This window comes from Falco cherrug, chromosome 6, assembly GCF_023634085.1.
Source record: "Falco cherrug isolate bFalChe1 chromosome 6, bFalChe1.pri, whole genome shotgun sequence".
Lineage (NCBI taxonomy): Eukaryota > Metazoa > Chordata > Aves > Falconiformes > Falconidae > Falco > Falco cherrug.
In genome coordinates this window covers 50242952-50264760 of record NC_073702.1, presented here as the reverse complement: position 1 = coordinate 50264760, position 21809 = coordinate 50242952, and the positions used below count along the sequence as shown (strand labels likewise).

General features: G+C 44.4%; 1 protein-coding gene across 7 annotated transcripts in view; it reads right to left on the bottom strand.

Moving 5' to 3' along the window:
• Positions 1-21809, bottom strand: part of HIVEP2 (HIVEP zinc finger 2) — a 145597-nt gene that overhangs the window by 44302 nt on the left and 79486 nt on the right. For all 7 annotated transcript variants that reach the window (XM_055714884.1, XM_055714882.1, XM_055714885.1 and 4 more), the window contains one exon: positions 10844-10941. The gene's annotated coding sequence lies outside the window, so the exon portion shown is untranslated. The remainder of the gene's footprint in view (positions 1-10843; positions 10942-21809) is intronic.

Here is a 21809-nt window from a genome sequence, read left to right as displayed (position 1 = left end):
AAAGAAGAGTAACTTCACCCCCGCCCCCCCCCCCCCTTTTTTTTAAATGCAGTCTGAATCAGCTTGTGTGGGAAAAATAATAGAAATATTCCGGTGAAATGGAAAATGGATCAAACCAGTACAACATAAGCCTTCAGTATAGCAGGAAACTCCACACAGAATGCTCTCAGAAAAATCACTCAAATGCAGTACTACCCAGTGTCCTGAGGGCTCAGGGAGGTCAGCTCTTTGCATAGCCAGGACCATGCTCTGCTTTTCACCCAAGGTGCTTGTCAGGATTGAAAATCAAAACCCTCTTTTTTGACAGGTCATGAATTAAATAACTCCAGATGGTTCCCAGCATCTCTTTCCTTCTGCTAGCAATCTCACATAGAAACAACAGAAGTATTGACACTAAATTAGTTCTAGAGGCATTTTTTTCATCACAAAGCTGTTGCAAGATACTTCTTCTCTGGCAGCAGTGAGCTCTGGAAGCGCAGAGCACCTGCCAGCGTTAAAAGAAGAGCACGTCTAAAACCACAGGTCCCAGCTGTTAAAAGTGCTACTTATAACAGGAATTTCATCTATGCTAACACTCTGCTAGAGCAGTCCAGGTAATAACAGCACTAACAAACAACAAGGACAAAGTTAAAAAAGCACTAATATAAATGGGACAGCACTGTTCTCTAACATTTTAAAGCCCCAGTAGTGTTGATCCATTCATGAGCAGGTCTGGATTTATAGCAAAGGGAAGACTAAGTGCATCATTACCCCACAGAAAGTTTCTATTTCGAAAAGCGACTGCATTGCCTGAAAATCAAGATCACGCTGCTGAAATTCCCACCCATCCAATACTTTCTGTTTCCTCCTTGGTCTTCTTTTTCTCTTTACAGTGAACTGAGCTGTTCTAGGATTATTTTTCTGTGGTTTTCAGCAAAAGTAGATACAGAAGGCACTGTGGACAAGCACTGAGGGCAGCAAGCCCACAAGAGACGTAGCCTTTGTTCCCCTTGAGAAATGGTTACAACCCCAGCTTGAGTGGACTCTGAATCCTAGTTTTAGTTAGAGAGAAGGTGCAATCAGGCGAACCTACCTCTTGCTCAAATACTACTCTTTCCTCAGTATCCCTCTGTTCTCCAGAACAATGGTCTTCTCCCTGTTGGCGACCATTTATGCAGGCACAGGATCCAAACTCTTTCCCACTGTGTCTTCACCATTTGCATGTTGTCTACCTCTCTATTGACAGCTTCCAATAAAAGCTTCCTTTAATAGAGTTGTCCTGACTCACAGGTAGGGGGGGGAGGGAAGCTGACCTCGCTGCAGCATGAAGAGTCTCTGACGCATTTTGGGAGGCTGTGGTTTCAGGTCTGAAAGAATTCTGCCTTGTTTTCAACTAAGTTTTACATGTTGAACTTCCAAAATACCACCCTATAGCTCCACGTCCATTTGTGACTTGATGTTGTTTAATGGTTTGACTTCACACTACTCGGGGCTTTAGCTGTATGCTTGGCGAATTAGCAGTACTCACCAGCAGAAGAGAGTTTCTCAGAAACGCAGCCACCCAGGCTCCTGGCTGGCTCCACCTCCTGTCCACCCACTCCCAGTTTCAGACATTTCACATTCCAAAACTGGAAGTGCCTATGCAACATAAGGTCACGTTATTGCACAATGTACTCCGCTCCTTCTAAGAGCCACTGCATCCTCAAAAGTGCATCAACTCTAACAGCAAGAGAGCTGTTTACAGTGAATTTCTATCTGAGTGGGTGTATTTTCTCCAACAATCTTGAAACAAGGACATGAAGTGTACAACTCCTCCCTACATTTGGTAAAATTGTTACCAAGATTACATTTATTTAATACTTCCACATCAGCATTCCTTCCCCTTTAAGCTGCCTTTTGAAAAATGGAAAATTAATTTTTACACTTCCCCAAAGTATTTATGTGCTGGATAATTTTAGGACACACTAAACAGAACAATTTCTGCCTATCTTAAATTTAGAACTGAGGCCATTTGAAGCTTTTGCAGTGCAACTGTGAAATAAAGTGATTGTCACCAACATAGGTTTTGCCAATCTTTTTTCTTGCCAAATGGCCTGAATAATCACTATGATCCCTCCTTCACTTAATTCTAACAGGTGAATGTAAACTCCAGTTTCAATTACAGCTGAAGAACACCTTATCTTTTGGTATAGGGGATTAAAAATGAGGCAGGCTTTATCGTTCTCCCCAGAGGACAACACACAGGTAGAAACGGTGGTGTCACACTGTGTCATCCTTGAAACTGTGTTCAGCTTTTCTGTTACAATTAAGTATTCGCTTTAGCATGGAAAGCCTAGTTGGTGTTCCCTTGAATGCCAGTGAGCTATACTGGTATCTCCTAAAGGCAATTTTTGACACATTTAAACAAAGAATAAGTGACCAATCCTTCCGTGCCACCGCTTCTTCTGGTTCAGATCTGTCACCTTTCTCCTCAGCACCACTGGGGCAGCTGAGCAGTGGGGAAGCAGAAGGGTTCAGGGCTGGGAGGGCTCCCAGCACCACCTAGTGAGAATGGAGATGCTGGTGGGGCTAAAGGCTAAGGTAGCTCTAAAAAAGCCCTCCTGATTTCACAGCCAAGTGAGTTCTTCATAAGCTGTCACTCCCATCCTCCCAGAAGCGAGAAGGTTCAGATCCAGCAGTCAGCATTCAGAAATCTGATTGAGGCTGCCCAGTGAAAATTATGATGGCCAAAACAAACCAGTGACAGAGTAAGAGGGAGTGGGAAATGGAATCCTATGAGAGAGGCAGAACGAGGCACAGAGCAGGACTTTTGCACTTATCTGTTTCATTAGATGCACTGGCACAGTGCCCTGCTGTAGGGAAGCGCAGCCCGGGATTTTCACTCTGAGTCATTCATTTGGAAGATATAACATGATTGAGAGTCAACTGCCCTTCGTCCCATGGAAGAGATACTTAAAATGGAGCTAATGTTTTAAAGTTACTTAGCTCCTGTTCAGTTTGTGAGCAAGCAAAAGGTTAGACTGTAATATTTAACCACAACTCCCATGCCTGAGAAGCCCAGAGGAGGCTGCCTGAAGGGAAGTCAGGCATCTGCCACGCTGCTTCCCGTGTGCATGAGGCAAAGAAATCCGCGCCAGCCTTCAGCCTCGTGTAGATAGCAAGCTTCCTCTGGTGCAGTGGCTGTCATGCAGCATGCTTTCTGGTACAGCCCATTTCCTTCTGGGGGACATTTCCCCTGGGGATAGCAGGAGCTAGTGCTCTGTGCGTGCCACCAGCCATGACCATCAAACCTGCCAGCTAGTCACCATGCAATACAGCCAAAAGTTCAGTGCTTCAAGCAGAACTGGCTGCATATCTAAGTAAGAACAGGATGAAGAACCAATGAAGGACAGCAAGACAAAGAAAAAGATTAACATAAGTCTGGGGACACAGTACCATAAGGAGAACAAATCTTGGTGAACTATTCAAACGTGCATTCATTCTTTCTTAACGTTCATCCATAAGAGGTCACTGTGTGACACCATCAACACCTTGGTGTCAGCAGCATTCCCCTCCTTTCCCATACATACGCTCAGCATCAGGTGTCTGGTCACTTTCGTAGGGACTGATAGGGCAGGCAAAAAAGCAAGACGTGTGGGAGTCCTTTACTTTGATCGTGTGACCTTAGCCAATTTTACAATCACTTATATGTACTTACTTTTTATTCCCTATTATTCTCAGATGGAATCCAAGAGTTTTACATCCCCATAGACATTTTAAACAACCAGTAAGAAATAAACAAAAATTTGGGAAACTGAGTTTGAACAGCAAAGATATAAGCTCACAAATGGCCAAGGTCCCCCTTGTTGCCCAGGGTTTGGGGCCTCTGGTTTAGAATGTTTCACTATGACACTGGTTTTTCAGTAGTTAGCAGATTTTTTCACACGGATGACTACAATACAGTGTGGCACATGGAGTACTGTCAAGGTGACCTGCCCATAGGAACTTCTTACGCATACGGTTTTTATATTGCCATTCACCATGAGATGAGAGGGAATAACAGGCAGATGCAACTCAATGGCAACTGAAACCATTTTAGCTCAGATCAAAGATCTTCATGGAATAAGGTGACTTAAAGGGAAGTATTTCATTCAGAGATTTCCATGGGAAAACAAAACCAAAAAAATAAAAATAGCAATATGGAGATTTTCCAGTGGAAAACTTGTTCTTGTGGAAATTCCGCTTTCAATTGACAAAATTGTTTTTATGGGAAATTCCTAAGCAGTTGTAGGCACAGCCCTCATGCTGAGAAGTTTAAAAGCAGCTCATGCCTGACCCAGTACCCTCAGACTTCCCACATCATACAAACTGGAAGCGCAGAGCCCTCATCTCTCTCTTACTCCCATGCATACCCTCCAGCACACAAGTGGTCCCACCGCAGGCATGACAGTACATTGACCAGCAGTACACATGTGGTTACAGGTGGGACGCTTGAAGGATTAATCTTTTAATGTCCCAAATAAAGATTAAATCACAGGCTTTTATATATAAGCTGCCTCTAATGCTCTGATACCGATAAAGCTGTCTTTGACTTCAGCAACAGGTTTACCTGCACTAGGGATTGCAAGCTTAGAAGAGTCTCAAACGAAGCTCCTCATAGTAGGCTGCACCAGGGAGAGAGAACTTGGGGCTGACTTTTAGGTGATTAGGTGAATAGTCACAAATCATGCATGTAACTCCATTGTTACTGGTTTACACTTGCTTAAACACATCAGTAAGAACTACGCACTCCACAGCTAACATTATAGAGAGTAAGACAAACATTTTCAGTGAGCTTGCTAAGGGTCTTCTAAATTTACAGGAGGAGCACTGAGTAAGCATCTCCTTTACAGAGTGATATTAGAAAAGCATAAACCATTCATTATAATGCATGCACCTCCTTTAGCATGAATCATCATACTCTGTAAGCAGGCTAGAAATCATATTTATGGCAGGGCTCAAAGTATCTCAGAAAGTCAGAGGAAGAAAAAAAGAGTAGGCAGGGTTGTACAACCCCTCCCAGTCCAGAAAGGTACCAAGCACCTAAATCATTAACCTAAACCCTTGCAGTATTTCTGTACCAGCCCTGCATTTTCACACTAATGCATTTTTAACACAAAATAAAATGTAGACACCTGCAAATAAAAAAGTTAATTCTACTGACTGCACGGGACTGGTCTTCACAACTTACTCTCAAGAGTAGATGCTGCCTCTTTCCTTCTGTCCCATATACCCTATTGAACAGTGCAACGGATCCAGCATCCCCCATGCTGAGCTGAGCTGGAGAAGCCCAAGCACAGCAGAGCTGTAGCAGGAGCAGGAGCCCCAAGGTGCCATTGAGGAGGCTGTCAGCAGCTGGCCGCCTGCCAGGCACTGCAGGCTATAAGGTGAAGGAGTGGACAAAGGCCACTGCTCAGCTGCTACAGTGACCTTCAGCTACGCTGATCCGCAATGGGAATGCACCCCCGGCCATGCTCATGTTTCTAGCCCGCACGCTTTCTTGGCATGTGCAACACTACATACACACGTATGATACCGAGTTCGCACACATGTGCAGCCCATGTTCGTACTGCACATGAGGCCAAGGGTGCCCCTCCACCTCCAACCACAAAGTGGTTAGCCAGCTACAGCAGGGCTACTGCTGCTCTGCACCCACGGAGCGAGGCGTGCTGCATGGCTGTGAAAATATGCACACAGGCCAAGATCAAATTGCAAGCAACATGAATTTCTGAGATCAGTTAAAGTAATCCTGCATGTCTCCACCTAAAGGAGTTATTCTTTTGGGACATCACAGTAATAAAATACAATTGCGATGAAAACCTCACTGCTACAAGCTTTGTTACTGAAGTGACAAGAAGGACATTTATTTTCAGGACACTCAAAGGAATACCCCATGTGCTAGATAGTGTGAACGGTCTTTTCCAGTATGTAACGCAGACAGTTCTACCGCACTGAAACACATACGATAAGGAGGGCCCAGGCTCTTCTCCATATTCTCTGCATACCTGTTACTATCACACAGCTGCTCTCAAGTCTACAGTTTCCTGTGCAGTACAAACTGCATACCACTTCCCCTACGGAAAAAAAAAAAAAAAAAAAAAAGCAGCCTTGCTTGTTCTTAATTGACGATGGAAATACTGTCATATTTTCCACTAGCCAAGCTTGAAACCATTACTGAATGAACCTTCATTATTTTTTCCACAACATTTTGCAGAAATGTCAGGAAACAGCTGCACCAGAAATGATTAACTGTCCTTATCACTAGGGCTTCATTGGCCAAGTTCAAATTATATAGGTTTTCTTCTTTCAAAACTCTACATTCAGTATGTTTTTTGTTATTCTTTAGTTGACTGTCTCAATACTGTACTTTCTCTTCAAAAATATCTGATTACACAGGTTCAGTGGCACACAGACATTTTACAGCCAGTGGAAGAATTTGTACAGTTTGGAGCTGCATACTTCTAGGAAAAGATTGCTTCCTGCAGATTGCTCAGCTGTGTCTTTCTTGGATCAAATTCAATGAAATTCACAACTTGCATTCAAATTGTATTTGCCAGTCAGATCGAATTCATTACACTGACATACACTCTTCTTGCTGCATTTTCTTACGCCTTTCCTTCCCTGTCCCAGTCTTTTCCTTTCCCCTTTTCTCTCCCCACAATCTTTCTCACCTCTCCTTTGAGCTACATCGTGTCAAAACTTATCATACAATGCCCTGTACATTTTCTGGCAAAAACAAGTGGAACAGTATACATCATCATTCCAAACATGCAAATGCTGAGATGCTAGAAGACTTGGTACAAAGTAAGAGTGCAGCCATCTGGAGATAACTGCTAGTGTGGATCTGAGATTCCCAGCTGGTTGAAACTTTGCAGCCTCCGAACTCTTTAGCAAAGCGTCGGTGAGCAAGAGACTCTGCTCACACGGATTTGCACAGGGTGCTGGTTCTTATGTAATTTCTCAAAAATGTAGATTCTTCAAATTTTTTATAAGAACACAGCAACAAAACGCAAGGTTCACAGGATTACTTTTAAAGACCAACATAATACTATAGCATCTTGTTTATATTTTGGAATATTTAATTGTTACTACAGCATGGCACGTTACAATAATCTAGATATTTGTCACTGGAAGATTCAAAATTGCAATTGTTCACGTCGTCATTGAAGTTGTAGGCCTTAAATCTGTAACCTTAGGATATTTTTAGACAGAGGGAAATATAGATGTGAATAGATATATACATGTATTGGAAGTTACATAAAGTAAATCCCATCAAGTCATTTGGTGTTCATACTGCTATGACCCCCTATCACTAACAGATGGTAGGTTACTTGCAGAAATGAAACAGCCACAGAAATAAAGGTTCATCTAGGTATTACAGAAGAAGAATCCTTCCTGCTGCCTGCAATTCCAAATGATGTGCATTTCTTGTTTTTAAACGGGTGCTTTCCACAGCAGCGTGCATGGCAGCACACACAATCCACACGCAGCTCTGCTCAGAGCCAGCCAGCCACTGATGCCCTCAACCCGTGCTAGGTCACCTCCCCAGCACGAGCGTCTTCCTTGCCTTCAGCAGGGAAACATACAGCTGGCAGATCCCAGCCCAGGGTGCCTGACACAGGCCAGCATAGCTATGTAATTGGTGCAGTGCTGGCCACAAGAAAAAGATCAGTTTTTAAATCACTCTACCAAGATACTTGCTTAGATAGCAGAAACTGCAGTACACGATATTCTACTTAAAATACACATGAATATATATGCGTTCTATTAACAAGATATGAAATACTGCCAAAAGTATCATTTTTTTTAAAGGATTCGATTTCATATAATATGCAATGCTGAATTTCCCCTTCACGACATCCTTATCTGTCTCTGTTCTAGTCTGAAAGCAGGAGCTTGTGGTGCCAGAGCATTTCGAGGACCGTGTCCTGCCAATACACGGCACGTTAACGCGCTGCCAGCTGCCATGCACCGCCTGTGGCCGCACGGGAGGCGCACGAAGCACGTTGCGTGCTGGGGCAGAGAGGAGGCTCAGCTGTTAGACTGCACTAACCAAACCTTGGGGCTTGTTGCGGGGGGAGGGGTGGGGGTGCTCTGGAATAAGCACAATCGGAAGGCAAACGCCGCCCCCTCGCCAGCTGAAGGGTGTCGCAGCTTCCCGAGGGGACAAGGGCTGGCTGGCAGCGGCTGCGGCAGGCGCAGGCTTTTCGCTTCTACAATCCGCACCGCACCGGCCCGCGGCGAGCGCCGCCGCCGCAGCCGGAGCCGCCGCCGCGCCCCAGGCGCGCCCCCGCGGCAGCGCGCGGCCGGCAGCCCCGCGGCGCCCAGGCACTGCGGCGGCGGGCAGGGGCAGCACCGGCGGGCGGGGGCAGCACCGGCGGGAGGCGGGCGGCGGGCAGCGGGCGGGGCGGCGGGCGGCGGGCAGGGGCAGCACCGGCGGGCGGGGGCAGCACCGGCGGGCGGCGGGAGGCGGGAGGCGGGCAGCGGGCGGGGCGGCGGGCGGCGGGCAGGGGCAGCACCGGCGGGCGGGGGCAGCACCGGCGGGCGGCGGGAGGCGGGCAGCGGGCGGGGCGGCGGGCGGCGGGCAGGGGCAGCACCGGCGGGCGGGGGCAGCCGCGGCGGCACGTCCTGCCCGGGGACTGGGAGACGCGCCGTCGCAGCGCCCACTTCGGCCTCCCCTGGGTGTTCTCGAGTTGCTTTCCTTCCCGTCCGAGGCGGCCAGAGAACGAGCAAGTGGACTTGTTGTCCCACCACCCTGCTCGGCTACCTCCTGGGTGTGGAGGAAGAAACGTGTTTTTCCTCTCTCTGACTAACAGCGGGACAAGAAATGAGCGCTCTTGCTTTCCCCTGAGTTTGCACATCTTGAGCTCAGACTGGTGCGAAAACACAGTCTCCTCCTCTTCACATCATCAGCAATGAGCAGCAGGATCTAGGGGCAATGTCATAACAAAAAGAGAGACCTTGAACTTGCTTCACCCTTTGCATAATCATTTATATTTGGGCAAAGTGGATAACAGCTCCTTTAGCACTAGGGTAGTGGCATTTTATGCTCGCTCGGCATTCACTTTACCCAGGTATAAATAGCAAAAGGTTTCAGGCGGCAGAGAATCGGGACCAGTATCTTCAAAGGATTCTCAGCCAAAATAAAGCAGCGAGTCCTCTACACCACAGCTTGTGCAACCTCGCTCTGCTGCAAGAATCATTCCCTGCAGGGTGCCTGGGACTGCTGGTTTGGCAGCATTGCATGCTCCCATTCTCAGAGAAAATGTGCCTTCCCATTGCCCCATACCTAGTGGTGGAATCGGACTGCAAGCTTTCACCTGTAAAGTAGGCAGTAATAGGGTTCAGCTCTGTAATGGGAGCCTTTTATTAGCCCACACAGCACATTTACTACCCTACCAGTATTAAGTGCTTGCCTTGATATCCTCAGCGCACAAGGCAGCGGTACGTATTATCATCGTTACAATAACATTGGTCTGAACTACATTAATTGAAAGCATCTATTCTAAAACTCAATGGTTCCGAACAAAAAGGTAAAGCGTGCCATTACTCTTGGCCAACACATGAGTTCTCAGCGTACAAGACAGCCACTGCGATAAGGGCCCAATGCACAGAAGTACCATTAAGTTACATGCTAATGAAACCTGAAAAAATTATGCTAAAACCCTATTTCACAGGATGGCCGCCATGCTCTTGTGTACCAAAGTTCTCAGCTTTCCACTTAAATCCTGCCTGGTGAGTCGTGAGACGTGGCTAAGATTCTGTACTGCAGGAGTATTCCATTACTTCTACTTATAAATTTCACACACTGTTAATGCTTCCCAAACTGGCAACAGAGCTCAGGGGTGCACGAGGACAGTTTGTTTTCCTGCTGAACTTTCAACATAAATTCCACAGGACCTCGGCAGGGATGATGCCTTCTTTTTTGCCGACATGTTCACTGGCAACACCCCTGCTGACAGCCGTCAGCTTGCAACCCTCTCACTCACCAGCTCTGATCCGGGGCTGCACGGAGAGTGCTGAGACTGCGGAGGGGAAAGAGTGCAACACAGACACACACAACTTCCATTGCAGGATCTTGGAAAGGGATCCCTAAGAAGAGATAACCCATATAGCACCACCCTGGACTGCTGAGTATTTGGGATTTGTTCCAGGTTTGAGCAAACGTTCAGGGAAAAGACCATATCATTTAACCCCCTCTCCATTCTTGCCTTTGATTCATATATAGAATGGAACGTAGGTCCAGCACCACTTACATAGTTCTGAAAAAAAATGGGGGTTTTATCTCAAAGTATGTTCTGCGTTTAATTTGAACACATTCTCCTGTGGTCAAGATATCACATGAGAGTCTCCAATGTCTTCCTTACATGCCTAGCTCCTATGGTTGCATATAAATATTGGATAATTAAAAAAAATAAATTGAGGGCCAATGAGAAGGATCAAACTTTTTCTTAACTTTTCACTATTTTAAGAGAGTCTCTTTTAAGTTTTGAGGGCTAACAATTCTCTGACCACCAAGGATGTGCCCGTACAGACAAGATTAGAGAAAAGGAGCTTCTCAGTGTCTCAGGTCTCCTACAGCAACAAAAGTAACTGCCTGTACTGCAGGCAGGCAGTTTTGGAGACAAAGCAAAGACAGCACTTCCAAATGAAGAATAACATAACCTGCCCCAAAAGAGAAATGCCTCTCATTACAGCAAAAGCTGACTTAATTCGTAACAAAAGGACATGTAATCAGTATTTCAATGTGAGTGACTTCCACGTGAAGCCTTCTGTGAATGAAAAACCACTTGCTCAGGCCCGCTCCCTCAGTTCACTCAAACCCACCCTTTCTTTGCTCTCTTACCTGGCTGCTGCCATCAAAGGTACAAGTGAGTAATGGTTCCAGTCAAGACAATTTAATTCACCACTCCAGCAAATATGGCTCTTGACTCTCTCCTCCACCTATTTGAAAAACAAATATGAAAGATTTTTAAGGACTATGGTTGATTCAGCCTGCTGTTTGATTTTATGACCTAACTGATGTTATGCATTGGCTACATTAATGGATATAAGAACTTCTGAGATTCAGCCACAGTTGTCCTCGCTACTCAGGTCTTTCTTCCCCAGAGCAATGTGGCATCAGCAATCAGAAGCTGTCCTGTGGTTTCCAACTTGCTGTGGGCTAGAATACACATCAACGAATATATTCCAAGGTGAGAACAACAGACATACAAGACCAAAATGTGCACACAATGATGTATTTTCAAACATGCTGTATACAACAAGCACTGTAAACACACAAAGCACGGAAGGGCCTTTGTAGTCTGTTTACCTATTAGGGCTTGCAGCTCCAGGTTTTTTGCTTCATTTCTGCCTGATTTTGAGAAGATCAAATCAGAATTTAAGAGCACATATTTTTTAATTAAATGCAAATACTTTCCTGTTGTTAAATCAGAGCAGTCCAATTGTCTTTCATTCTACTTCTTTCTCGTCTAGCACTGTGCTTTTGAAGTGAGATCACCTCTAATATTTCCCTTTCCATATGATGGTAGTCTGTTTTAGAAAGTAAGTTACTAGTGTACACTATGAAAATCACTCATAAACTTTACATCTCTCTTTACATGTCATGGTACTCTGGGAAAGACCACAAAAAGGCACTTTCTGTGTACAAAAGACCCGCTGTAGAAATGTAAGCAGAGATATATGTACGTCTTTGCATCCAGGCCATGGAGCACAGATGTGTTTGTTAATGCGTTAGAAGTGTTAGACAGCTACAGGCTGCCCTATTTACACCTGCAGGGAGGGGGTTACTGCATACATGGATGCTACCCTTAATCAGGGCATACACACAGTGCACCAGGAACCGGAGACTTACATCTAATTTGCACATAATAGAGCTGATTGAAATGCCCACCTCATTAATACTGAGACAACAAACCTTCAGTGATCTTCTAGTGACCACATACTCCAACGGGCCTGGCTATTCTGATTTTTTTGAAGACTGGTGCGAACACACAGACAACCACAGCACACATTTTGCCCAGGGCACTTTCTTTCAGGCTTCCCTGTGTCCTTGAGCACTCCTACGTGAGATGCTACCCCAGGTGACACAACAGTGATGTGGATGAGCGTGGGCATCCCGGGATGGATGTGCTTCTGGACTAGGCAGCACCCCAGGGGAGCAGAGGGCCCCAATGAGAAGTGCAGCTCATGCTGCCCCCTTCTCCTGCTCTTTGCTCTGTCTGTGATGCTGAGCCCTGGCCAGCCACCGCCTCAGGGCAATCAGGTCACTGCAGCAGGAGAAGGCACCTGCTCTTCAAGGGCTTACAAATGTCATGGCAGAGGAGCATGCCAGAGGACTTGGACAGGAAAGTCTCAAATGTAGCATGCTGGACTTGCAGATCTGTGCCCATGGCTCGACCATACTGGCACTGAAGCCAGCAGCAAACCTCCCTCTGCTTCCAGTGAGTGTGATGGCTGCCTATGCTGCCCCATAGACAGGGCAAAGCCTGTCCACCATGGTGTGTGCGATGCATGGTGCTTCCACCACTAGCAGAGTGCAGGTGTGAGCTGGTCAAAATGGGACGCCAAAAGCTGAAGGGCAAAGCAGGCCTGGAACCAGTTAGCAATAAAAGGCATATGCTAATGTTTGCTATCAGAAAAAAAAACAAATAGGAAATGATGTGTTACTGACCAGCAATGTCAACAGTGGTCTATACAGGCATCAGAGTATATAAAATAACACATGCTCTGACTCCAGACCTGGATGCTTTGCCACATCAGTATAGAGCTTTCTAGGAAATGACCTGCATCTGGAGCCAGGAGCCACTTTTGAACCTTTGAACAAACAGGGCTCAATACGGTTTTAATCTGGGTGAAACCTTGGCACAGCTGGACTCAAGGTTTTATCAGGGCCAGTATTTCACTCGCTACTTTTACAAGTGGCCTGAGAAATATTCCAGTCAGAAAACAAAGCAAAACAATAAGAAGTCATGAGTCCTTATTCTCCTACTCTTCAGCAGGACCTAGGGGTGCTCTGGATTGTAGCCTCCTCTCCCTGGTGTGGCATGGAGAGCTTCCAGCCCCCAGGTGGGCCACCCTGTGTTTTCACAGGCCTAACTGGCTTTAGGGATGCTGGCTGCACTCGCACAGAGTTATTTTTAATTAATAAGCACTGTGAATTGGTTTATTTAATCTGCAACCCAAATACAAGGGTCTTTATTCTCATTTACACAAAATCTGCTCTACCGCACCCTGGCAGGAGCAGAGGGGACTTTCATAAAAAGAGAATGAAGCCATAAGCGAAAGATGTCATTTATGAAACAAAATCACATTGCTGCCACTCCAGCTTCATAAAGAGTATTTAAACTGAAACCCATGAGGAACACTGCATTCCATTCTCCCTAATTTCTTTTTCAGCTCTTAACTGATGGGAGCCAGCACCTTCCCTCTCGCTCTGGTAACCTGTCTTCAATGGTGTTCCTCAAAGGATACCTGAGCATCTGGTCCAAGTGTGAAAGAATCCCCGTATTTCAGTGAAGGCAGGGGTCAGTTTCCAAGTCTTTAAGAAGCTTAGTCATTAAAATTAGGCAAAGTATCCAGAGTGAGATCTGGTTAAGTACAGTAAGATTTTGTCTAGGAAGTACTACTGCACCTCCTCACTGACCTACCATCTTACAGCAGCACTGGCACTAGCACCAGGATGTGGTCTGAGGGAAAAGCTAACCTGCAGAGTCTCTAACAACCCCAGATAATGCATGTGTCATCAAACAGGATTTTACTGCCCAATTAAAGGTCCCAGAGGCATTGTTGTGATACTAAACCCAGGAACTTTTAATTTGTTTTTATCACCGCATTAGTAAAAATTTGTGCAATCCTTGGTTCTTTGGCAGCAGAAGCAAATGAGCGTGCCTTCAGCGCCCGCCCGCCCAAGGCAGGCAGCACAGCAACCACTGCTGATCGTTTGCTAGTACGTGGTCATATCTGGTCATGACTTTCCTAAACTTCTGCGGTTGTTTGCCATCCGTGGAGACTACGATTAAACAAGCACATCAGAAGGGATATGAGAGTATGAGAAGTACAGCATGTCCTACTGCTTGGAAGAGGGTTTTTTTTTATTTGAACTTTGTATCTCAGACACTCGGGGATTAGCCTTTTACACGGGACCTGGAAACACACAGGCAGAAGTACTTTGATAACGACTCTTACACCATCTGCTTTTGAAAGACTCCTAGCTTCTCCCTTGGCAACACCCATGCTCATTTTGTAATTTTAAAACTACACTGTTAGTGGTGAAACAAAAATGTAGCAGTAGGCATCAGCATCAGCTGGCCATAGAGATTAATTCATTCCATGGAGCAAAAAGAAAAAGGACTATATTTTATATTACTTCCTATATATCTGTTATACCGGCATTGTGAGGTCGGTTGGGGGTAGGGGCATGTGATAGGGAGAATCTTACGCACTTCACAAAATAAAAAATACCAGAAATCTCATGTGTATTTTAATTAGAAACTTAAGTTTAGGGAAAGAAACTGGATAATATTTATTTTACTGCTAATTAAAGATTCTGAAATAGCACAATAAATGGGTAAAATTACCTCACGACTACAAAGAAAGACCAAATAAAGCCATGCCCATGTTACTCCTTAACTGTCTTGCAGCTGACAGCATTCCTACACAGACTGTACCTTTGTACCTTACCATGGTTTGGGAATCTCCCTTAAGCTCCAGTTTGACCAGGTCCATAAGAAAACCAGGTGCCATTTAAATTGCACCCAGGATCCAGGATTATATAGGATTATTCATACCAAAGAAGAGCCAGGCAACACAGGTAGAAAAATGTGCATACTTCTACAGCATACCACCCAAGGGCTTGAATTCATGTCTGGTAACTCAAAGCAGTGAGGCTATATGCAAATCTCCCACTTCTCAATGGGTTCAAATCCCCTTTTATAGATGCTTTCTTACTAAAAATAATGAATGGTCCATGCAAACTTCTGTATTGTAGTATGTAGAGACTATGAATCCAGTCTGTGTGGATTTTCTACTGTTCTCTTTGCCCCCTTTCTCCTCTTCAAACACAGAGTCTGGAGAGCTCTGTGAATTATGGTCTGTAACGGGAGAAGAAAGAAGCCTAAATTTGTTTGATTGCATTGTATGATGCATTAAGCTCCAGGCATCAATCTCAATCTCAGTACTTTTTCTCTGAATGGGCAATATTTTACAGTTATCGCTCTCTAAACAAAGCACAATTTATTATACACACAATTTGATAGCTACAGCAGCTAAGACTAGAAGCAAAGATGTCTTCCTACTTGAGGAAGGTAAAAGCAATGTCATACTTTAAATTGACTTCTTATGATCAATGGCAGAACCCAATCATCTGAGAAATGACGTTCATGTCCTGATCAAATGCAATCATACCATATGCAATTGAATATGGAAAAAGTGGAAGAAAATTATTCCCATTACTTTACTGGTGTTCTTAATGTGTTCACACAAATCACCTGTGAATAGCTGAATCAAAATACAGTGTCTCTACCTTTACCCTCTTAATTCCAGGTCATTCTGGCAGCTCTCAATACTGCAGAGATATGTTTTCTTACAAGCAGCTTGGAGAAATTAATGGATCAAATCTTGAACTAACTCCAAAGTTAAAGGGATATAATTTATTTTTTTAATCAAATGTCTCTATGCTGTAAACATTTTTGTCTTCATTACTAAAACAGAAAGACTTTTTAAACCTAATTGATTGTTCAGTATTTATGCTTTTTTTTTCCACATTTTTCTCAATAGGAGTGTAATAGCCCATTTAAATTCTCTTTATTGACAGCTTTTCTCCATTTTGCTATCCTGCATGCTAGCACCATTTTGCAGATCTGGATGCAAAGAGCATGAAGAAACCTTTGTAAAATTTTAATTTGTTGAAATCTATACAAGCATTAATTGATATGCATACATATATGTGTGCATATACATATATATGTATGTATATGTGCATATGTGCATCTGCATATGCGTGTATGTATAGACAGTATATAAATAAAAATAGCTGTATTTACTAACATGTGTGTGTTAGTAGAGCTGGTTTTATTGTCACTCAGGCTCTGCAAAAGGGTAGCAATCAGAACAAAATTTACCTAAAAGAAGTATCATGCCAAATGCCTTTTGGAACATCACCTAGAACTTTGTTTGTTTACTTTACACCTAGGTGATTCACTTTATTAAAATCAAACACAGAATTTCTTCTTTGGATCCTCCCTACATTATCTCCTCTATCCCCAGAGCCCACTGCACAGGATCTTATTTTGCTGCCACCACTGAACTATGATTTTGGGTTACTTTTTTTTTTCCCACCTCAGCCAGGAGCTAAATTAGCGAGAGCACATCCCCCTAAGTACAGGGCCATAACCTCACTGCAAATAACAGTTTAGATGCTGCCAGCTGAGATCAGTGCTCTCACTAACCAGGCTTGATGCCTTTAGACAATGGTCAGGCTGACAACTGACAGAGTGTTCATACACACACATTGCTAAGCCGTTTGCCTACCCTGCTGTTGCCAAGAGAAGAGGGCTGTTTGTGCAGGCAGCTGGCGGCAGGGTGTGAGTACATCTGGCGATCCTTCGAGAGTGGGCAGAGAAGGCAAAAACATCAGGTCTCAGTCGAGACCACAACAGGATTCCAGGTAAAACTCATGCTCTCAGTGATCTAAACAGGCTTCAGCAAAATCACCATGAGGAACATCCTACACTGACTGCCTTGGCTTTTTCCTTCCCTGTTTGAATGACTACACTGCTATGACACCCGTGCATTGGGAACAAAGGAGAAACTGAGGCAGAGCCACTCAGAGCTGCCAAGCAGGCAGGCTGCAAAGCAGCAGGTGTCCTACAAGCCCATGACAATCACTTGAGCTGTCAAAATCATCTCCATGGAAAAACCATTGCAAGTTCAAGGCCATGGCAGAGCGATGGCAGCAGTGCTGGACAGTCCCAGTGGTAGATGAAAGCGAACTTGCCCCTGAGAAGCTGGCAACTAGACAGATATGCAGGATACCAGGAGGGAAGTGTGGTGGCTGGGAACAACAGAATTTTGTCAGCGGGGAAAACGATCTAAGAACTTGGGGTCTGTTTACAGAGTTTTGGTTGTGGTTACCTGCAAAATCTAAGCCAGTGTTCTCTATAAAATAAAACTAAGACCTCGGTGAGATCGTGTTAAGCCAAAGCACAGACTTCATTCAAGGCACTCTGGATTTGCAGCCGATAAGCTAGTATCAGTCTCTGGCATTATGCTCCTGGTTGCAAAGACAGCTTGTACGGCACAGGGTATGCTGCTGGTGGTTCAGGTCAGCAGCCACAGTGAAGAACCATTACTGGCAGCTGATAGTTTGCCTTAAAAATCTGGATGGTCCACTAAAACACCTCTGACCACACACTTCGCTGGCACATCTGCTGGATGCTGTGTGACTTCTTCACAAGGAGACAAATGCTCCACCTCACTATCCTTTGTTGTTGCCACATCTAGAAAGGGACTGTTTAAAGTGTCCTCCCTCCCTGTACTGCCACGCTGGTCCTCCAGGTCACAGACAGCCACGAGAAAGGCAGCAGTGGAGTTTTTGGTCCTCCTCCATGAGGCAAGATCCCTCTGCACTGATGTCACTCTGCTCTTGGCATGTGCTCAGTAAGGCAGTAATTTGTCATGAGCGTGGGCCCTATCCATACATGGCAGGCTGGAGGAGGAATGACCTCAAACTCTGCTTCTAATCCGGGGGGCGTTGCCAAAGCACAGCGTTTGAGTTTGATGCATGAAGTGCAGAGATATTTTCAGCTCCTGAATCACACTTTTGGCTCAACAGCCAACTTGAAGTTCTACTTAGCTTTGTTTGCAATTTTTCACCTCCTGCAAATCACTATTGACTCTCAGAAAACAAGCTGGTATGTTAAAGAAAAAAACCCCAAATGGTCATAAATATAAAGATTTTTTTAAAAACACTTCTTTTAATAACTTCTGTTTTATTCTCTCACATATGTGGAGGAATGGAGTTTAAAAAATAACTAATAGATTATTGGTGCATCACAAATGTCTGATTTCTTTATTTCACATTCTAAATATATGCTATTAAATGCTGCCAGTGAAGGTTTTATAATGATTATAATGATTTCGGTGTCCGACACAAGGATGAAACAGTCTGAAAAATGAGGCAATGCAACAGCAAGCAGCTAGCCTGGATACAGCTACAGGGGAGCTTTTAGCTATATATTGCTATAGCTGAAGCAAAAATATTTTTATATACTTGTCCCATGAAACCATATTAACTTGACCACAATTCACAATCATAATTTGAAACTGGCAGTAACAAGAAAGCAAAACCTCATTTTACAATACAAAGGGAATAAATTTTAATTGGCGTATCATGCCAATTACAACTGCATCACCTCTCTGTGATCTGATCACTACTGTGGCCTGAGTCTACTCTCACTGAATTCAATGGGAAACCTCCAGCAGTCAAATTATGGAACCTCAGCCACTGCTAAGCAAGTCATTTAAGCATATGCTTAATTCCATCTCTAATCTGTAAAGCCAATTCAGCAAAGCAAAGCATGTGCTCAAGTCAACAGTGAATAGGTAGCGTGCGCCGTTCTGCATATGGGTTTTTCACAGAGTGAGGATGTTGCACAAAACTCCCCTTCATTTCCTTTAGAGCTCTTCATGCTGGAAGAAGGTAGAATCCAGCTGTTAATCAAACTGTCACTTATGCATGTAAAGCGCTAGTATTTTTAACTCATCATAGATTGGTTAAGCAAAAACAAATTTAAAAAAGCCATGTGGCGTATCCTTGGAGCAGACACATACGTGCATACATACATGCTACCCACGGGTTGCCGAGGACCACAGAGGCGAAAGGAGGTAACACAGAAAAGGTGGGGTAAGAAGCTACCATAGGAAATCTAGTACATCCAGAATATTTGATGGGCCTCTCTGAGCCTTTTCACGAGTGAATTGGGAGCTTTCTTATCGACTGGAAGAAGAGTGGAAAATAATGGGCATTTCAACTCCTCTATTTCCATTTCCCTCCTGTGGGAATGCGGAAAGCATAAGGATATAACAAACAGTGCTTTGATAAGGAATGTGGCCCTTTCCTTGGTGCACTGAAGTAACTGGGAAGCCTCTAAAGTTGTCTGAAACATTTTCTTTTCCTTTAAATTTTCTTTTGTCTTAGGAAGCACCATTACTCTAACAGAGACAACTTCCAGGCAAGCACGGATCCCCAGGAGCATTCCTCGACTGCAGACAAGTGGGAAAGGAAAAGCCTGTTGCAAACAGCAGGGCTGTAACCCGTCACAGGGAATTTACGCTCAGCAGCAGGCTGCACCACTCACCTACCTCTGCCCTTCTCCCCAGATGAAGGGACCTTATCTATCTTTGCATTTTGTCTCAGAGATCAGGAATCAATCATAAATGCCGCAGGGCTGCCCTAAATTACGCTCAGCTGCCCAAGGCTGCTTCCTCCCAAGCGGGTCCCCCCGGCCGAAGGCTGGGGTGGACAGGAGAGGAGAGTGCTGTGGGCCAGGCTCTACCTGTTCTCCAGCTCCTCCAGGCTACCAGAGACAGCCAGCGTGGGGTCAACCCTCAGATTTGTTCTGTTTGAGATTACAATCTGTCCCTGCCCCAAAGGCACTGTGAGCTGTAGAGTATAAATGTTTGTAGAAATCAAACAACTCCAGCAAAATACACATTATGCAAAGAACTCTTCTCTTCCCAGATGACACAACATGGAGCACCGAGCACAAACAAAAACCAACGAAACAAAGCATTGTGGAAAAAAAATAAAATCATTTAGCGAAGAGCTTCTCTGCTTTCCTTACAGCCATTAGGACAGCGATAATGCTGAAATGGCTGGCCAGCCCTGAAAATTGGATAAACCGAGACAACAGAAGAGAAAATTGAAAGCAAGGAGACAGACAGCAAAAATAAGTGAGACAACAGATGGAAAGCAGAAATGCAATGTCTAAACTGCAGCTGTAATTCTGCTAGTAACAAGCATGTTTAAGTGTAGTTCAGCTTGCTTTCCTATTTTGGGGAGGGATTTTTTTTTTTTTTTTTTTTTTTTTTTTTCCAAAAAAGCACCACTTGTTAGCCAAACTGCCACGGGTTCTCCCCAGGTAGTTTGTGGGACAGAAAATTACTTCTCTCCATACCTATGAGTGAAACAACACTTCTAAGAAAGGGAAAAATTCTGATACCCTCTGGTATCCCAGTTATCCTAGTACTGTTGGGGGTGGTAAGAGGGGGTCACATCATTAAAATCTATACCCACAAGTGCAAGACCTGTGTTTCAGTTGCTGCTGGCCAGAGGTCAGTCACAGAAATTGTTCAGAGCTCTCCTGCAGCAGCGCAGCTTCCTTAGCGTTTCTCCTTTACTAGTGTGACTGCTACAATTAGGCAGGAAACAGGTTGTTACTGTTCTAGCAACGTCTTATAGACTAATTTGGCAGTTTTTCTAGCAGGCTTTTAGTACGGTTTTGATACACGCTAGTATGGGAAAGAAGGATTTCCACATTGGCCAAAGTAACAGTTGTGGCAAGACTACCTATTTTTAACATGGTTTATTCCTAGCACTATTTCAGACACAGCATTTTCTCTCCCATCTGTTGACACAGTTGTTTTGTTTCTTTAAAGACACAGTTGTCTTTCTCTTGGGCAGAAAAAAACCTGCACCTTCAATAGCTGCAGAGAAAAACATGAGACCAAAACCCAATCAAACAGTGATCTGGTCAAAAGGTAACACTGGCAAAGCTTTATGACTGAAATACTGAGCAATTCTTCTGATGCCTCTTAAAATTTACATCAGGTTTTGGCCTCTGTGGTATGTTAAGTGCAACTGTGGATTTTGAAAATTCAGATCTGGTATACTCACCAACTAACTAAGATGGTTTATTGACCTAAGGAGTCTGACTGCGAACTCGCCATCAGAGCGACACACCGGTCTGGCTCAGGAGGAATACTGCCACAAAAGCACAGAGCAAGATGCAAATGCTTTCTTTCAGAAAGGAAGGAAAATGTAATGAGAGCACCAAGGAGAGGGGGGTGGGGTGGAAAACAAACCCCAAAGTCTGATAAAAATTAAACTGGTATAACAGGAAAAAACATCAAGCAATTCTTCTGACACTTGGGTTGCCAGGCTGTTTTCTCTGATTTTTGATGTTTGTATTTTTTCCTTATTGGACCGTTAGAGTTCATGGTTATGATCTGCCAGGCAATCTGAAAACTTTATCTCCTCTCAAAGGCATTTCAGGCAGCTTGAGAGTTTGTAGGTGGAAGCAAGTAAAACTGAAGCATGGCGGAGGCGGGACCTCTGCAGATCACTAAAGCAACCTCAGTTCTAGTAGGACAGCCTATTTGCTGGGAAAGTTGCAATATGAAAACCTGATATATTAAAGGTCAAGACTCCAATACAGAGCAGACTCATCTGTATTGTGCTTTAATTTCTTTTTACGGTGAGAGGTGCCTAGGGACCTGAAGAGGTGACAGAAAGATAAATCATGCATGACAAACTGGAACAGAAGACAAGGCTGTATTCAGAATAGGATAGCTCTGCTGGTGCAGCTGTCCTAGCAAACTGTACTGACTGTATGTTCCCAGCACAGCCTTCACTTGTACCAGCAAAATCACGCTACTTGATGGCACAGCTTTTTCCTGAGGTCCTTCTTCCCTCATCCAGCAAGTAAAAAGTGTTTCAGTAAAATTAAAGGTTTGTCCTACACATATCCACAGTGGGAGCTTTTGTGTCAGTTGCAGATCAAGTCAAGGATCAAGCCTCTCTAGGCCTT